Source organism: Pantherophis guttatus, chromosome 1 (genome assembly GCF_059756535.1).
Source record: "Pantherophis guttatus breed Tessera chromosome 1, ASM5975653v1, whole genome shotgun sequence".
Taxonomy (NCBI): Eukaryota; Metazoa; Chordata; class Lepidosauria; order Squamata; family Colubridae; genus Pantherophis; species Pantherophis guttatus.
In genome coordinates this window covers 168,358,960-168,375,364 of record NC_142063.1, presented here as the reverse complement: position 1 = coordinate 168,375,364, position 16,405 = coordinate 168,358,960, and the positions used below count along the sequence as shown (strand labels likewise).

Here is a 16,405-nt window from a genome sequence, read left to right as displayed (position 1 = left end):
CTAATAGTAAAAATATTAAAAGAAAACCAAAAGAATACTTCTTCATGGATTTTGTCACAATTTAACATCTGTGAATGCCATTCCATGGCCAGGGAAGATATGACAAGAGAGTCCTTCTTGGATTGACCTATATTTGACAAGTAAACAACATCAATATGTTTTCAATTCTCTGCTACAACAGATGCATTTATGATTAACCAAGAGAAAGAGATAATTTCTCCCATCTAGGACCGTGAACAAACTTAGTGCAACGAAGCTTTCTTCAGTAAGGGAAAAGTTAGTGTACAGAGAACATGCTTTATCAGAATTTGTTTTAAATTTATTATGCACTTTGAAAAAAATAACAATGGCTGATGATTTCCAAGTTGAACCCAGAGTCCTATTAACAAATCTGGCTTCTTAAATGCACTCTGTGCTCTCTATTTGGGGCAAAGCTTATATAATACAGATGTTCTGTTGGGTGATAAACTTGAATAGAGTCTCCTATGTCAATGATTCTTGATAACATCTAACAGCAGTCCTGTGGTATTTGAAGAAACTTTTCTCAACGCTGAAACATTCATTAGTCAGTTTCTATTAATAGAAATGCTATTGGAATCTCAGAAAAAGGGCTGTTATTCTTCTGGTAAATTTGTTTTGTGAACTCTCCGGCCTTATTTTTGTCCCCCAAATCTCTGTACCATTAATGCTTAAAATCCAGTTTTCTCTACATAAATATTGTGCAGGTTTTCTAAATGTCTATCACTGTGGAAGAGAAATCAGAGTACAAGTACCCTTATGACTGGCTGCTTAGTGACCATTTGAAATTATGACCTACCTGAAAAAAAGAAGATTTTTTGACCTAGATCTAAAGTTCTGACAGTTGCCCCTCCCATGGTCATATGACACACTTTGAGCACTCAACAAAATGGATTTTATGACTGTTTGCAGTGTCTGATAATCATGCGAGCATGTTTTAAAATGGTTTTGTAGAAAACTGGCACTTCAAGTTTTCAGCAAAACTGTGCTATAGGAATAATGGATTTGCTTAACAATCCTGGCATTTGTACTTAAATGGCAGCAGTATTCCCTTAATGACCGTCACAAAAAAAATCATCATAACTGACTTCTTTTATGACAGTTACAACTTGCAACCATAATGGGAAGACTCCAGTACAGTCATAATTTGAGGACTACCTGTACTGTATTGTAATAGAGTTGTCTCAGCTTTTTGACTGCCTGCTTATAGACGCTCTATGTATCCTCCTCTATAGCTGCTGTCTTTGACACCTACACTATGCATGGCATGCTTTCGTGATCTCATGCCGACATTGATCTTAATTGTCTTGGATTCCTTTTTAAAAATTTTTTTTCAGAAATCATTCATCTTGGTCAACCCCCTCATAAGATGATGAGGGTAAGGACTTACCACAGAGCTTGTTTCTGTGTATACCAGAAGAGGCATGTTCTCATCTCAATAGATGGAGAAAAAAACATGAAATTCAAATTCAAATTTAAAGTGATACTCATTGCTGAAATAAAAATTAAAAGAGGAAAGAACCTGTAATGTAAGTCTGTTTCATGCCTCTTTTAATATGTACACTGTCTGTTAAAGCTTAGGAGGGTCCTACCAGGGGTGAAATGCTACTGGTTTGCAATAGTTCAGGCGAATCAGTAGTGATAAAAACTACCGGTTTGCGTGAACTGGTAGTTAAAAAAAGCTACCGGTTCATCCGAACTGGTATTTCCGATGATCAGCAGTGGTCGATCGATGTGCTGCGTGGTTTATATTCTCTAGAAAGCAGGAAATCCTGCTTTCCAGCGAAGCTAAATCGCATGGCACAGTTGTTCTTCCCCCTCACTGTTCTACTTATCTTCCCAAGCCTCCTTTTTCCACACTCCTTTGTGAAGTGTGTGTTTGGTGTGCACTGCGCATACACACACAGTATGCTTTTAGCATGTAATGCGCATGTGCTCACGTGTAGCGTGCTTTTGGCACACACATAACAATCCCCAAACACCCCCCACCCACCCACCACAAATTCCCCACCCCTAAACCACCCAAACATCCACACAACAGACCAAGTAATGCTATCCAACAGCTCACTGATGGTGGCCCTTTAGTTCATTGTTGAGTGCAATTATAGCTCTGGGATAAAAACTATTCAGAAAATGTGTGGTCCGAGTTTTAATTGTTCTGTATCTTCTGCCAGAAGGCAACAGTCCAAAAAGATTGTAAGCAGGATGGGAAGAGTCTCTGAGAATGTTATGCAACTTCCTCAAACAGCGAGATTCGAAGATGTCATCCAGGGCTGGTAGCTGGAGCCCAATGATATTCTGGGCAGTTTTAATGATTCTCTGTAGAGCTTTTTTGTCCGCTACAGAGTTGCTCCCATACCATGCAAGAATGCTGTATGTCAGGACAATGGTGCTGCGATAGTAGGACAGAAGTAGATGTTGAGATAGATTTATCTTCATGAGCATTCTTGGGAAGTACAGCCTTTTCTGTGCCTTCTTCACAAGCATGTTAACATTCATAGTCCATGCGAGGTCCTTCGAGATATAAATGTCCAGAAATTTAAAACCACCAACCCTCTCCATCTCCTCACCATTTACTGTATGTACAATGGTAAATATACATCTCTCTTCCTCCTGAAGTCAATTACAAATTCTTTAGTTTCATTGGTGTTAAGTGTAAGATTATTTTCTTTATAACACAATGTCAGCCCTTGTACGTCCTTTCTATAAGCAGACTCATTGTTCTTATTAATGAGCCTCACCACTGTCGTGTCATCTGCAAATTTAATAATTCCATTGGTGTTATACAATGGGGTGCAGTCATGTGTATACAAGGAATAAAGGAAGGGGCTTAGCACACAACCCTAGGGGGCTCCTGTGCTTAGTATCAGAGTAGAGGAATGGTGAGATTCCATCCTTACTGCCTGTGGCCTATCTGTCAGAAAATCCTTTATCCACAAACAAATCCTCTGATTTATACCCAAATTGGACATTTTAAAAAAACAACCTGTTGGGTAGAATGGTATTGAAGGCAGAGCTATAATCCACAAATAACCTTACATATGTTCCCTATTGTTCCAAATGATTCAAAAAGTAACTTTGAGACTAGTCCTCACATTTATCACCATTGCAGCATCCTGCAGTCATGTGATTGCCATTTGTGTGTTTCCCAACTACTTGTGACAAGGTGAGTTAATAGAGAACATGGAAGTAAAATTGTAAGCCACGTGATGTTTTGCTTAACAACTCTGGTGATTCACTTAATGACCAGATTGTAGGCCCATTGCAATCTTGTGATGATTTGGCGCTAAGCAATGGAGTTGCTGATCCCAATTCCATTTGCTAAATGAGAACTTACAGTATGTATATACAGGTAGTCCTCAACTTACAACCAAAACTGAGCCCAGAATTTATGTTGCTAACTGAGAAATTGGTTAAGTGAGTTTTGCCCCATTTTACAACTTTTCTTTTCACATTTGTTAATTGAATCACTGTAGTTGTTAAATTAGTAACACGGTTGTTAACTGAATCTGGTTTTCCCATTAACTTTGCTTGTCGGAAGATTGCAAAAGGTGTTCATGTGACCCCGAGACACTCATCATATCTCATGCAATCATCATAAATGGGACTCAGTTGTCAAGCATCCAAATGTAAATAATGTGACCATGGGGATGCTGCAACGGTCATAAGTGTGAAAAATGGTCATATGTCACTTTTTCAGTGCTGTTGTAACTTCGAATGGTCAGTAAGTGAACTGTTGTAAGTTGAGGACTACCTGTATTGTAAGTGAATACTGTAGAATAAAGCACCAGCTTCTTGTTTTTTGAAAGCTTGCCTGATACTTGTACAACTACTGTTTATTTTCTCCATGATTCTACTTTACAGATTCAGTAAACTAACAGTGAATAGCCAATCAATTGTTGGGTCCCTTTGATTTTACTTTTATAAACTAGAATAATTGAACTCTTCAGACACTTCTGTAGGTACCATATTTGCCTTTGCCCTTACGAGGTTTTTGTATCCCAACTAGACAATCCAAGACCCAGTTGGTCATTGTTTCAGACATATTTCCTTACCTAAAAGACAAACAGAAAGACCGCAGGGGCACAAAATCAATGGGATTGACTTCTGACTTCCTGATGGCTTCCCCATTGACTTTCTTTGCGAGGAGCTGACAGAAAGCTGCCAGGAATTAACTAACTTCCTTCTTTCCTTCCTTCCTTCCTTCCTTCCTTCCTTCCTTCCTTCCTTCCTTCCTTCCTTCCTCCCTCCCTTCCTCCCTCCCTCCCTCCCTCTTCCTCTCTTTTCCTTCCTGCCGCATGAAGTTTAGACTTCCTGCCAGTTTCCCCATTGATGTAATTTTAAAAAAGGCATTGTGCAGGTCAGGTAGGGTGTGTGGGAGTATGGTAATAATTGAGAAGGGTATGCAGGGATTCACAGACATGCATGAGAGGTGCAGGTCAAGGAAGCTATGCACAAGATGTCCATTTCAGTCAAATAATGAAAGTAGGGTATGGCATAGACTGGGAAGGGTGTGCAGGGATGTACAAGGGGTGCCACATGATTGAAGAAGGTTCATGGGGCTTGGCATGAGTCAGGAAGGGTATATGGGGTGTACAAGAGGTGCCACACAGGTTGATGAGAGTGCATGGACAAGTGCAAGAGGTGCCAGATGATTCGTGGAGAGGGTATAAAGGTGCAATGTGATTTGGGGAAGGTGAATGGGATGTTGTATGGATCATGAATGGCGTGTGGTGTGTGTGTGATATATGGCATGTATCAGGAAGAGCACATGAAACTGCAGCACAGGTCAGAAAGAGTGTGCAGGGGTGCGTGAATAACCAACATGACATAAGCATAGAAGGGCTGGGGAGGTGGCATAGGTGGGGGAAACTTACCTGAGAAACTTGCTTCCCCATTGCCAATGCTTCCTGCAAAGACTTTGCTTTTGGGAAGCTGGAAGGAAGTATGGCAATCATGATCAAATGTATACTTCCTGCTGGCTTCCCCATTGACTTGTGGAAAAATGTCAGGGAGCATTGGAATGACAATCATGTGACCATGATTAACTGTGGCAACATACCGGTAATGATGCTGAAGAGGCCACAACGTCCCCAAATTTCATTCTCACTGGATTGATGGGTCCTGGTCTGTCAGTTAGTCCATCTGATATACTTTGTTGGTTGAAAACTTGTTCCCATATGATGCACCATTTTGTCCAATTGAATGTTACAAACAGACAAACAGACACAAGAATTTTAGTAGTAAATAAAGTAGATCTTGCATCGTGGCAGGAGATACTGGTAGCTATAAAGAAAGATTAGTAAAATCAATGTGCTTTTTTGGTCCCAAGTGATTCATTGTGGGCAACTATTTCAGGTTTTATTTGAGGTTTATGTTTGTTTTTGTGTGATTATTTTTGATTTTAACATTGTTCTAATTTTCTTATTTTTAATTATTTGGAGGGGGATTGATGTTTTACACTGTCCAGAGACCTTTGGGGTATCTGCATATTATTGGGTTTTATATAGCAATAGAGTATTTGTCTGTTTTAGAGATGAACCTGAGTCATTGAGAGCTGGGTGGCATACAGGTTTAATAAATTATTATCTCCCAGAAGTCTGGTAATTTTTTTCAGTAAGTGCTGAACCACATGACTGGGCATATATTTTTGTTAATAAAATGACTGTATCTTTAAAAAAGTTGTTTGTGTAATATACTCTTTCTTGAATTGATTCTATTGATCCATTTTTTCACATGTCATTTTGCTATGGATTCTCTATATGTTTTAATCAAACCAGATAATGTAATTAGGTACTTCTTTCTTGATGCATTTGATGACTAAAATTGTAATCTCAGGTGGAATTTATAGAAAGCGTAAAAAGCTTCTATCCTGTTATCATTATTTCTTCATTTAACAGAATTATATATTTGAACTGACAAAAACTCAACCTCTAGCTGCTGTCTCCTATTCATTCTCCTAGTCACCCTGCTTAACCAAGTAATAATGGCATTTTTGAACAAATTAGCTTCTCAAATTATGTAAATAAGGCATTATCACTTTCATTCAATCAAGTTTCCTGCAAACAATTACAAAAGAACTGAAGGAATTTTAGCATTTCTAGATCCATATTTATACATTTAATAGTCTGGTAATGAGTAATCCTGGTTTCCTACTAATATATCAGTATTAGATTAGGTGAAATTGCCTCATAGACTTCTGCTGGTTTTTTGACAAATTATTTGGGTTAAATTTTGAAGAAGCCACTGGGCCCTAGTTCACACTGCTTAAATAATATACCTTAAAGTATGTTGAAATAAAAGTTGTACTGTTCCCCCTTTATAGCCAAAGAATATAAGTTTGAACTAATATAGATCTTGCTGAATTTTTTCTCTTGGATCCTTATTTCAGTGCAGAAATCCCCATTAGATTGCCTACAATACTACAGTTCAGGGACTCAAATATGTGTAGTCACAAGGAACAATTAGCTTTAATCAACATAAACAGCTTGTGGAATAAACATATTCCACAAAGCACCGCACCCATTTCACATTTTGGATTTTAAACTTAGCTGAGGACTCCTCAAACCCTAGCATGCTCTGGCTCTCAGAGCTTTTCCTAATTAGATAGCAAGTATTAGGATTCTATAGGTCCACCCGAAAAAGAAAAGGAGACACAGGATTCTCCAGCCTTTTCTGTTTCCATTTCTCAATGGTCTGAAACGTTGAGTTTCTAACTTGTCGACCCACTACTGTCTTAAAATGCCACCCATATCCTCTTTACTATTATATCTTGGACTTCTAGCATGATAGGTGCCTCGGCTCCGTTGTGCTACATTAAACAGGGCATAGGTTCTGCAAACCTTTCCAACCAGGTGACATGGGTTTGAGTGAGCTGCTTAAGTTCATAAAGTAATAGATATTACTCTCAGGTATATGCTCCTACAGCAGAAATCAAGCTGCTTTGAAAAAGGCACGTTGGGCTGTCAGGAAAGGACTTCATATGCCAGATTTTTGCCGACGTTAGTGGGACTAGAAGCTAAATTCTTTGCTAATTTAAGGGATGTGCGAAACGTGCTCTGCCCGAACCTTCTGCGCCCAGGATAGCTATTCTCAAACCACTGTCGCTTCATCAGTCCGTGCTCGGAACAAAAAAGCCTGTTTCGGAGTACCGGCCAAAACGCTGCTGTTTTGGGGCGGCAGGGGTGGTGGGGGAAGTGAGAAAAGGCGACGGCTGGAAAGAGCAGAGGAATTAGAGGCAATGCACCCCAGACAATCTCGGCGTCGGCCAAGGCTGGGACAGGAAAACTTGAAGCACCAAATTAATTGGGTTTATCTGCCGGTAAATCCTAAAACCCGGACAGCAATTTCGCCAAGATTGACCTCATCTGTCATTTGGAAGGTCTGGTTTGAGCGCAACTTCAAGGAGTGAACACAAAATCGATGGGCGCCTGTCACCATTTTACCATATTTCAAAAACCACAACTGCGCAAACCACGGTTTAGCGGAATTTGTGAACCGACGTCCGAATCTGGCTCCCAACTCACAGAGTAGCCTTTATATGAAGGCTTCGAACAGGAAGAAAGCTGCACGCAAGAACTGGGATTTCCCCAAACTATGTTAAAAATGCGGGTGGCTACTTTTTAAACTGAATTCAGACAACATGCTTAATTCGATCCCTGGATTAACCCATTTTCGGGATTTCAGATAAACTGTAAACCATTTACTACCTGAATCAAATGAATTTTCCCAACACACTTAAAAATTAAAAACCGATGAAAAAATTAATTACAGTTCAACTAGCTATACAAAAGCCATTCCTGAATTTTTAACTTGGTTAAAAACTCTCCAACTAAAGAGTTTAGTTTAGGATTACTGTTGTGTAATCTAATCTAATCCCTGTTTATGGTAAACACAAAATTCGCATGTGTGATCAGAACCATCAGTCTTTTAAACAAACTTGCTTATCCTGCAATGGTATAGATTTGCCAAATAGAATTATAATAACTCGGAATAAGTAAAATCAGGACAATTCTAGCCCACTTAATTGGGGGAAGGAGATAAGCAGGAGTGTTATCATGAAAATCACTGAGATACCCTTGGGAATCTAAATAGGATTGCTGAGTGCACATTAGTCTGATGCTCATTGTCAGAAAACCTGCTGAATTGGAAGATAATTTACTTTTGAGAAAACTTGCAAAGGACTTGCTGGAAGAGCCAACCATCTATTTTATCAATACAGAAGGATTAAACACATACCTTGAGCTTCTGAGTGAATCAGAAGGACTATCAATACAATTCTAGATATGTTTACTCACTGAGTTCCCTGAGACTTATTCTCCAGTGAAGGTAGAAATAGTGGGTAGCTTAATAAAAATGTCACCGTATGTGACTGCTGTAAAAAGAAAAAGCAGTCTATTATTGCAATTAAGAAGGACGTTTGAAATATAACAGCCAATTTCCTTATAAAAGATGTGGTCATCACGCCTAAAAGTTATCGTAGCCTTGGGATAGTTGTAACTAAAATGAGCAGAGGGCTAAAATAGTTCCTTAATAGGGAAGGCTGCCGTATCAGTGCTTTTAGATTAGGGGGGAGTCTGCATTATAAAAGTAAATACAATTATATATGGCACCAAAAATGTGGATATAAACAGTTTTTTCCTCTTAACAATGTAAACAGTTGAGATTGCCTATTAAAACTAAGTGCCGGGAAAAGCATGATCAATAAAAAGCAGCACTTTTGTATCGTGATGACGACTTAAGCTGTAACTCACTGCCATCAGGCATGGTGACAGTCCCAGTTTATATGCACAAATTTCCAGAAAATTGAGCTATAAATGCCTATTAGCCTTGAATCTGGAATCCCCTATACCAGCTCCTAGGGAAAAAGAACTGATGGCTACAACCCCTTCCTCCTTATGTATTTGGGCTTCTTCAGTGCATCTGGATGATATAATGGGACATTGAAAACTGTGATTATCTAGAGATATAACCCTCTTCTGATCCTAGAAGAGTCTTGCATTGTTAAGAATGATAAGAAGTGAAGACTACCAAGAGCTTCCTTGCCTGAATTGTGGCTACAGTGGGCTCTTGAGTTTTAAGAGACTCTCTCAAACTTCTGCCTTTTCAGTACAGCACAAAGCCCAGAAACACTCCCCTCCCTGCCAGGTAGGAAGACAGCAGAAAGTTCATTTCCCTTAAAAAGAAAGCAATGGATCAAAGATGATGCTGGAGCATGCCCCCATCTGTTCTAAGAAGTTGTAAGTCCTACTTTTATGAATGTGTTGCAGAGAGAGAGGTTTATAATTTCTTTCTTCACCACTGAAGTTTACCAGGTTTCCAAGTTTAAGCAAAAACAAGCGTCCTCTGCAATTAAACCCACACATCCTCACACATGCCACAAAATGGAGTATTTGCAGATTGTTGAAAACATCAAATCTTCCACTGCACTGACAAAGCACAGACGCAACATTGGGAGGAAGGAGGGGGAGAAAAGTCTTGGGGGTGGGGAGGAGGACGATAAAGGAAAGGAGAGGTTGTGAGCCTCTGCTGTAGGTGGATTTTAGCTTGGACAAATTGGCTAGTAACAGTGGAAGATGTAGCAGTCTCGTGACCAAGGACTCCTTTCAGGTGTGCCAAAAGTCCTGCGTGCAAAACAGGACAGAGGAGAAAACACAAATTTCATAACCTATGAATCAAAGGATTCCCTGACTCAGACACCCATTCCCAAATTCACCTGCCTAACCGCTTCTAATCCTAGAGAGAGGTCTCTGATTGGGCAGGTAATTCCTGGCAGATCCAGGCCAGTGCTTTTTTCACACCAAGTAAGCTTGGTGCAAACTTGAAAGACATAAAGAATGACATACCCCACAGTTGAAAACTTACCTAGACTAGCTTTCAGCTACCACGGAAAATAAGAATACTAGTATTTGCTATATATAGCCTTGATAAGATCCATTAAAAGCATACGTGGGGACAAAACCAAGAATTCTGCTCTGAAAACTTTCTGATTTTCTTCATGAGGAATTGCATTTGAGCAAGCAATGGTGTCTGAAGCCTGGGAGATTTCTAACCTATGATATTTACCACTTGATGTGAAATCCACTAGATAGAATCCAGCCCAAATTAGCAGAGATTCTTTGGAAGGCATTTAGGCGGCTTTTAAATATATATTTTATTACTTCTTTTTCTGAGAATATATAACACTTGGCATCAGCTCTTGGAAAAGCAATGTAACACCAAACCTAATGAAATGTTCAACAACTACTCATCAGGGACAGGCCGATTGGCTATTACGCGCCAAGAAAGGTTCTCCAGGGGGAGGCTGTGGCATCCCGGCAAAGTGTTTCCTCCTGCTCTCCTCCCCAACAGTCTCCTCTTCTTTGGACAATGAGATGGAATGGATCCTCTACTCCAAGTCTTCTCTGCTGACTGCAGGGGAGCTGAGTGGCTCCGGTGGTCCCCTTTGCTTAGCCTCCAGACAAGCAGTCCCTGGCACCTCCCCCCTCACCTGTGCTTTTCTAAAGTGGACGGATCCGGAGAGAGAAAGGGATTGGGCTGCTGGCTTAGCCACTGCATCTCCACGGGACCTACTCCTAGGCTCTTTCCGATTTCCCCAAAGCAGTGGCTCAGTTGAGAGGGTTATCCATTTCTTTTGACCAGTTCCGAACCTCTGTTATGGAGATCACTGAGTGGGTAAGAGTAGTCTCGGGGCTTCGGCGGCCCAACCAGCCTACAAAGATTGGAGGAGGCCTTGGGACGTAAATCGACGAAAGCATCGAGCCTCCCAAGCTAAGCAAGGGCAGGCGAACGAGCGGGCGAGCGTCCCGTCTCTTAAGGGCGCCGGCTTCCCCGGGCGAGCGGCAGGCTCTCACCTGTCGATCAGGGCGCTTTCTTCAATCAGCGGCAATAAAGGTGGGGGTGGGGGTTGGTCCCTCTCCCGGAGTGGCATTAAAAGGCAGAATAATTGCCATGGGAAGCGAAGAAGGCGAGGCTTGCTCGCCGAGCTCGGAGGGAAGGAAGCTCGCTCGCTCCCGCACCGTCCCGCCGTCGAGCGCGATGGGAAGCGGCGAGGCGAAGTAGCGGGCGTCGCTGCCGCGGGGGAAGGAACCGGAGTAGACGAGTGCCGACGGTGCCCCGGATCGGTAGGAGGGCGTCGCGGTGCCCCCAGGAGGCCTGCTGGAGCGGTGAGCGACCCAGCGCAGTTCAGGCAGAGGCTGGAGGGCTGCGACGGGAGGGGCCCCCACCCACCCATCCCACCCACCCCGCCCGCCCGCCTTGGGATTCGCGCGACTGGAAGCGCTTTGGGGCAGAGCCGCCCGACGTGCACCAAAGCGGTCGGCGAGAAGCTCCCGCCCCAGTGTAGCCCGGACAACTGGGAAGGGGCTTTGAAATATGGCCTGCGGGGCGGGCTGGGGCGGGGCCGGAGCTCTTCCACGCGGGAAGTGGGTTCAGGAACTCCTCTTCAGCTGCGGGCCTCAATGGAGAGGGGGCGGTGTGTGTGTGAAACAGGCCTGCAGGGAGAGGCTCGCAAAGGACCCACGTACCGTAGTCTGCAAGTTTCAACCTTCTTTTCCGTCTCTCTCTTCCTGGCCTGCAGGGGTGGTTCTTCCCCCCCCCCCAAAAAAAAACTCGCTGTCCCGGTGAAAGTTTTCCTACATTTGTACAGTAAACTCCCTCCCTCTCTCTCTCTGTTTGTGTGTGTGTATATGTGTGTGTCTCTTGAGAGGGGGCGGCCGGCATTCGTTTGCCTGGCCTTAAAAAGCGCTGCTGGGGAAATTTCCAGCGCTATCCCCGGGCGACAAATCAGGGTCCGGGTAAACAGGGGGGCAGGTTCCATGTTTCTAAGCAGAGCTGGATCTGGCTTTGAACTACATTTACAGGAGTTCTCGTTGTCCCATGGCGAGCAGTGAAGTGAATGGCCTTTCGCGAGTTCTGCTCTTTTTTGGGCTGGAGCACAGTTGCACGTGGGTGCGCGCGTTGTGTCCTCGGCTAGGAGTAAAACCGGTGGGTCAAAATGTGCTTGGCTCCAGTGCGGTTTTCCGAGGAAACCGAGAAGGGGAACCTAACGTTGCTAGTCTTCGGTTACTCCCCCCGCCCCCCCCCGGTAATCAGTGGAGGATAATACACGGCAAATCTGCCTGTAGTGAGAAGGAGCGGAGGATGCCACGAGGTTTCCCAAGCCGGCCGCACCCAACAACGTGCAAGGTGTTAATCGCGTCCAGACGGCGGTGCCTTGAAAGCACCAAAACCAATTCCGAGGCTGTTCCGGCGCTGCGGGTCCTGTGGTTCGTCACCAGCCGAGGCGTGGTGGCTTTGTTCGTTCTTCACTGTGGCCTTAAGGAGCCGCTTCGAGCGATACAAAGCCCGCGCATGGCTCTGGGTAGTTGTACTCCGCGCAATTTGGGGAGCCACCTTCCCAACTGGAGTTCAGGGCGCCCTGAAGGAGCCTGTGGTTTTCCTGAATCGGAAGCGCCCCCACTATTTGTCCTAAGACGCTGCGCTCCGTGGTCACAGCTGGGCCAACCTTCGTGAAGTAGCCACGGGTGTCAACGCCCTCAAAGGGGCTTCTGCATTAAGAAGGCGGCATCAAGCGGTAATTGGATGAGGGCTTTAGGATTTTCTCGCGTTTTCTTTAAAAACTTCGTGGTTGATTTTCCTCGGAGCTGCTGCTAAAATTCTTCTTGCTGCTAAGATCAACCTCGGTTGACTGGGAACGGTTAATTGAAAACGAACTGGGGTGACAATAAAAGAGCCCGAGCGGCGAAATATTTCCAGAGCGACCTCTTCAATTCAGCCTATGGATTTCAATCGAAACCTTCCTTTGTACCCATTAAAAACCAGCCGGATTCTCCCTGCTTAAAATCGCCCGAAGCGGACCCTTCTCCTGCAAGTTCAATGAGGCCGGAGTCCTAGGCCGGTTTCTCTGGCTGTGAAATTTGTTAAATTCGATGGGGCTTTCATCCAATAGACACAGGTCTGGCCTTAAATCGCTCGATTGTGGTATTGCAAATTACGCAGAAAGGAGACCTTTAGCCTGCAGACGCGGGATCTCCTCTAACCCTAACCCTATCTCCTAACCCTAACCCTAACCTCTCGATCTAGTTCCCGCACCCGCCCACTTCGTCTCTCAGATCTGATAGGCGATTTGTCCTTGCAGTTTTGTGCTGCATTTCCCCAGTTTCGTCCTAATCTTGTTCTGTATGAGATTCAGAAGACCATTTTTGGTTTTTTTTTAAAAATGACCCCGTCGATTCTTATTTCCGAATAAGAGTTTTCAAGTTTAAAGAAATGATATCTGCAGGTTAACTCTGTGGTTAATTGTCTATATGTAATATTTGTGAGGATGCAACATTTTTTTAAAAAATTATTGTGCTGACCACTAAAGAAGGAACTGGGTCCCAGTGTTTTATTTACCTGATGTTAAAACCAGAAAAGGTTAGGTTGGATGCACCCCGAAGTGTGCCCATCTGGTCTTAAGGGGATTTTCTCATAGGTACTTCAAGTAAAAATTGCAGCTTAATTTGGTGGAAAATAAAATCAAGCCATATGAAATGTAGGCCGTCTGTAAGATCAATAATACTAGTGGGAGAGTTTGAGAGTCTTGCCCTCAGAGAGTATGAATGTATTCTCAGAGGCAGGCTGGCCAGCCTGTTGCATTGCCCAGAAATGTGGGCATGTGCCAAGAGGCCTGTACTCGTCTCAGCAATTAGATGATGTTTCCTTGTCTGACAAGGAGTATCTTTCTGCTTTCTTATCCAATGTCTGGTCCTCTCAGTGGCAAGCTAGCACCCAAAAATCATCACCTGCTCCAAGTCCTCTCTCTTCCTTCTCTGCACTTGGAGCTTCCTTTGGCTGACTTCTAGGCAGCAATTCCCCTCACGCATTTCCCGCAGGGCTTTCCAAAGGCGCTGGCTCCAGGGATCCAGCTCGTTGGTATCCCCACCCCCACCCCGAACCTCCTAGCTAGGTGCACACTCACTCTCCTCGCTTCCCCCCCAAGGTTGTTCTTTTGGCAGAGAGGAATTGGGATGGAGCAGTGGGAGAAATGAGTGCCAGCTGGAGGAATCCTACAAGTTCACCTGCTAACCATACTCCTCAATCCTAGGTAGATCAAGGTTTTGCTGAACTGAGATACGGTAGATAGGGAATTTCAGACCTAATCCATGGTTTATAAATGGCTGACGTAGCTTAAGGAGAACCAAACGTAAGTGCATCATAATGGTATACTCACACCATTCTTACTGTTGTGCTAGGCTATGGTTTACTGAATTAACCCAACGTTTTAGGTCCTCATTGCTCCCAGAAGTGCAGGGCTGAGTTGTATAAGAAGAATAAAATGTGATGTGCTACTATACAGTCGTGAGTATTAAGTGTTGTATAACAATATCCAGACTTCCCTCCTAGCCTCGCTTTTTTCTTCCTGGTCTGCACTATGGTAAAATGAAATACCTTAACTTAAAGAATAGCAATAGTACTTAGACTTATATACCGCTTCACAGTGCTTTACAGCCCTCTCTAAACAGTTTACAGAGTCAGAATATTGCCCCCCCCCAACAATCTGGGTCCTCATTTTGCTGGCCTTGGATGGAAGGCTGAGTCAACCTTAAGCCAGTGAGCATCGAACTGCCGAATTGCTAGCAGCCGTCAGTCAGCACAATTAGCCTGCAGTACTACATTCTAACCGCTGCACCACCACGGCTCTTAAAGATTTTTATAAATAGGCACAACTGCAGGTTGCTGCTTCCAGTAACTTGGTTTGCTGGGACTTTTCCCAGGGAGCATCCATAGGGAGCTCTCTTGATCAGAAGTGAACCTTGCTTGTGGATGCAAATTCATTAAACATGAAGCCACAATATACAAGAAAACAGGCACAAACTATTTCCATTGCAACTAAAAGATCCAACATATGGTCCAGCTTTTTGCAGCCTGAAATTGAGAGATTAATTATTTATCGTGAGACAACCTGCAAGAATCTCAAAGCACTTCCCCATGTGTTTGTAGTGGAGACATTATTCCTACAAATATTTTATCCCTTCTCCCACTCCAGAGCAAGTTGTGGAAAGGAATTAGAGCCTTAGGAAATGCAGCTTATTTGGAAAAAAAAGAGAGCAAATCAATGAGGTGAGAATTGAACTCCAGACTGTTTTGAATTCCAAAGAGGGTAGCTTTAGATTAATTCTTTCAAAAGTTAAGCAAGTCTTTATTCCGTACTTGGCTGATATGAACCGCTAGTTTCAGCGAGACAGAGTTTTGTTGAGCTATTAATGGCTTCACCCCACTCCCTTCCTTGAGTTTGTACAAGGTTGCTACCTAAGTCTTCTGAGAAAATACAGGTTGCATCTCACTTTACTTAGCCATTATAAAGCACTGCCTACCTGCTGACTTCTTTCTCATGCTTCTTTGTAATGAAAAAATGGGCAATATTGTTCTTGGGGATCCCAGCTAGATGCTCAGGCAGTGCTACTTTTTCTCTCCCCAAAGGTGGAACCAGGAGCTGCTTCTTTTTTTAAAAAAAAAAGTGCCACAGAGTCACATTTGGACCCATAGCATAGAGACGCCATCACTGTGGAGATGTATATTCCCAAAGAACGTGCAGCACAAGCCACAAAGGCAAGACAGCAATTCTGGGATGCTCTCCCTATTCAGCAGGGAGTACTATTGATTTCCATGGGTTTTTTTCTTCAAAGAGCTTAGGTAAGGGATAGTACTCCAGATGACACTATTGATTGCCTTCCTCAAATCAGAGCCTTCCAAAAAGGATGGACCACAACTCCCATAATGCACAGCCAGTGAGCCTGAAATAGAACTTATGGAAGCTGGAAGACAGCAGGTTGGAGAAAACGGCCATAAATAGATAGCGATTATTTATTTAACACATTTCCATGCCAGAGCGATGGAAATGACACCTGGTGACATCCATAGAAAAAATACAATATAAAATATACTTAGTAAAAGAAATAAAACTACAATGGCACTATAACAATGCAAAGAAAATAAAAGAGATGGCAACATCAAATCAAATAAAATGAGGGCATGACTTTCTGAAACAGGTCAGTCATTAAGAGCTTTTCAAAGACCAGCAAAAAAAAGATTCCTGCTGAGCATCGTGACCTTGTTCTAGCCCTGAACTTTCAGCAAGGGTCCATCCTTGTTACTAGGACTTGGAGGTACCTGGACATCGATTACAATGGAAACTACCGTATATAGCCTTCATTCCAGCGAATCGCCTAGATCAGCTACATTGCCTTGAAAACATTTCATTTTACCAGGATAAATTGAAAATTCCCGAGGAGATAACTGTATGGACGACAGGATTCTGGGAGGCTTCGGCGGCCCAACCAGCCTACAAAGATTGGAAGAGACCTTGGGACGCAAATCGACGAAAGCTTCGAGCCTCCCAAGCTAA

At 43.2% G+C, this 16,405-nt stretch overlaps 1 long non-coding RNA gene across 1 annotated transcript in view; it reads right to left on the bottom strand.

The window, feature by feature from the left end:
- LOC117673107 (uncharacterized) overlaps positions 1-16,405 on the bottom strand; it is a 28,387-nt gene that overhangs the window by 3,210 nt on the left and 8,772 nt on the right. The window contains exon 2 of the long non-coding RNA XR_004593448.3: positions 5,081-5,304. This is a non-coding gene — a long non-coding RNA (uncharacterized LOC117673107). The remainder of the gene's footprint in view (positions 1-5,080; positions 5,305-16,405) is intronic.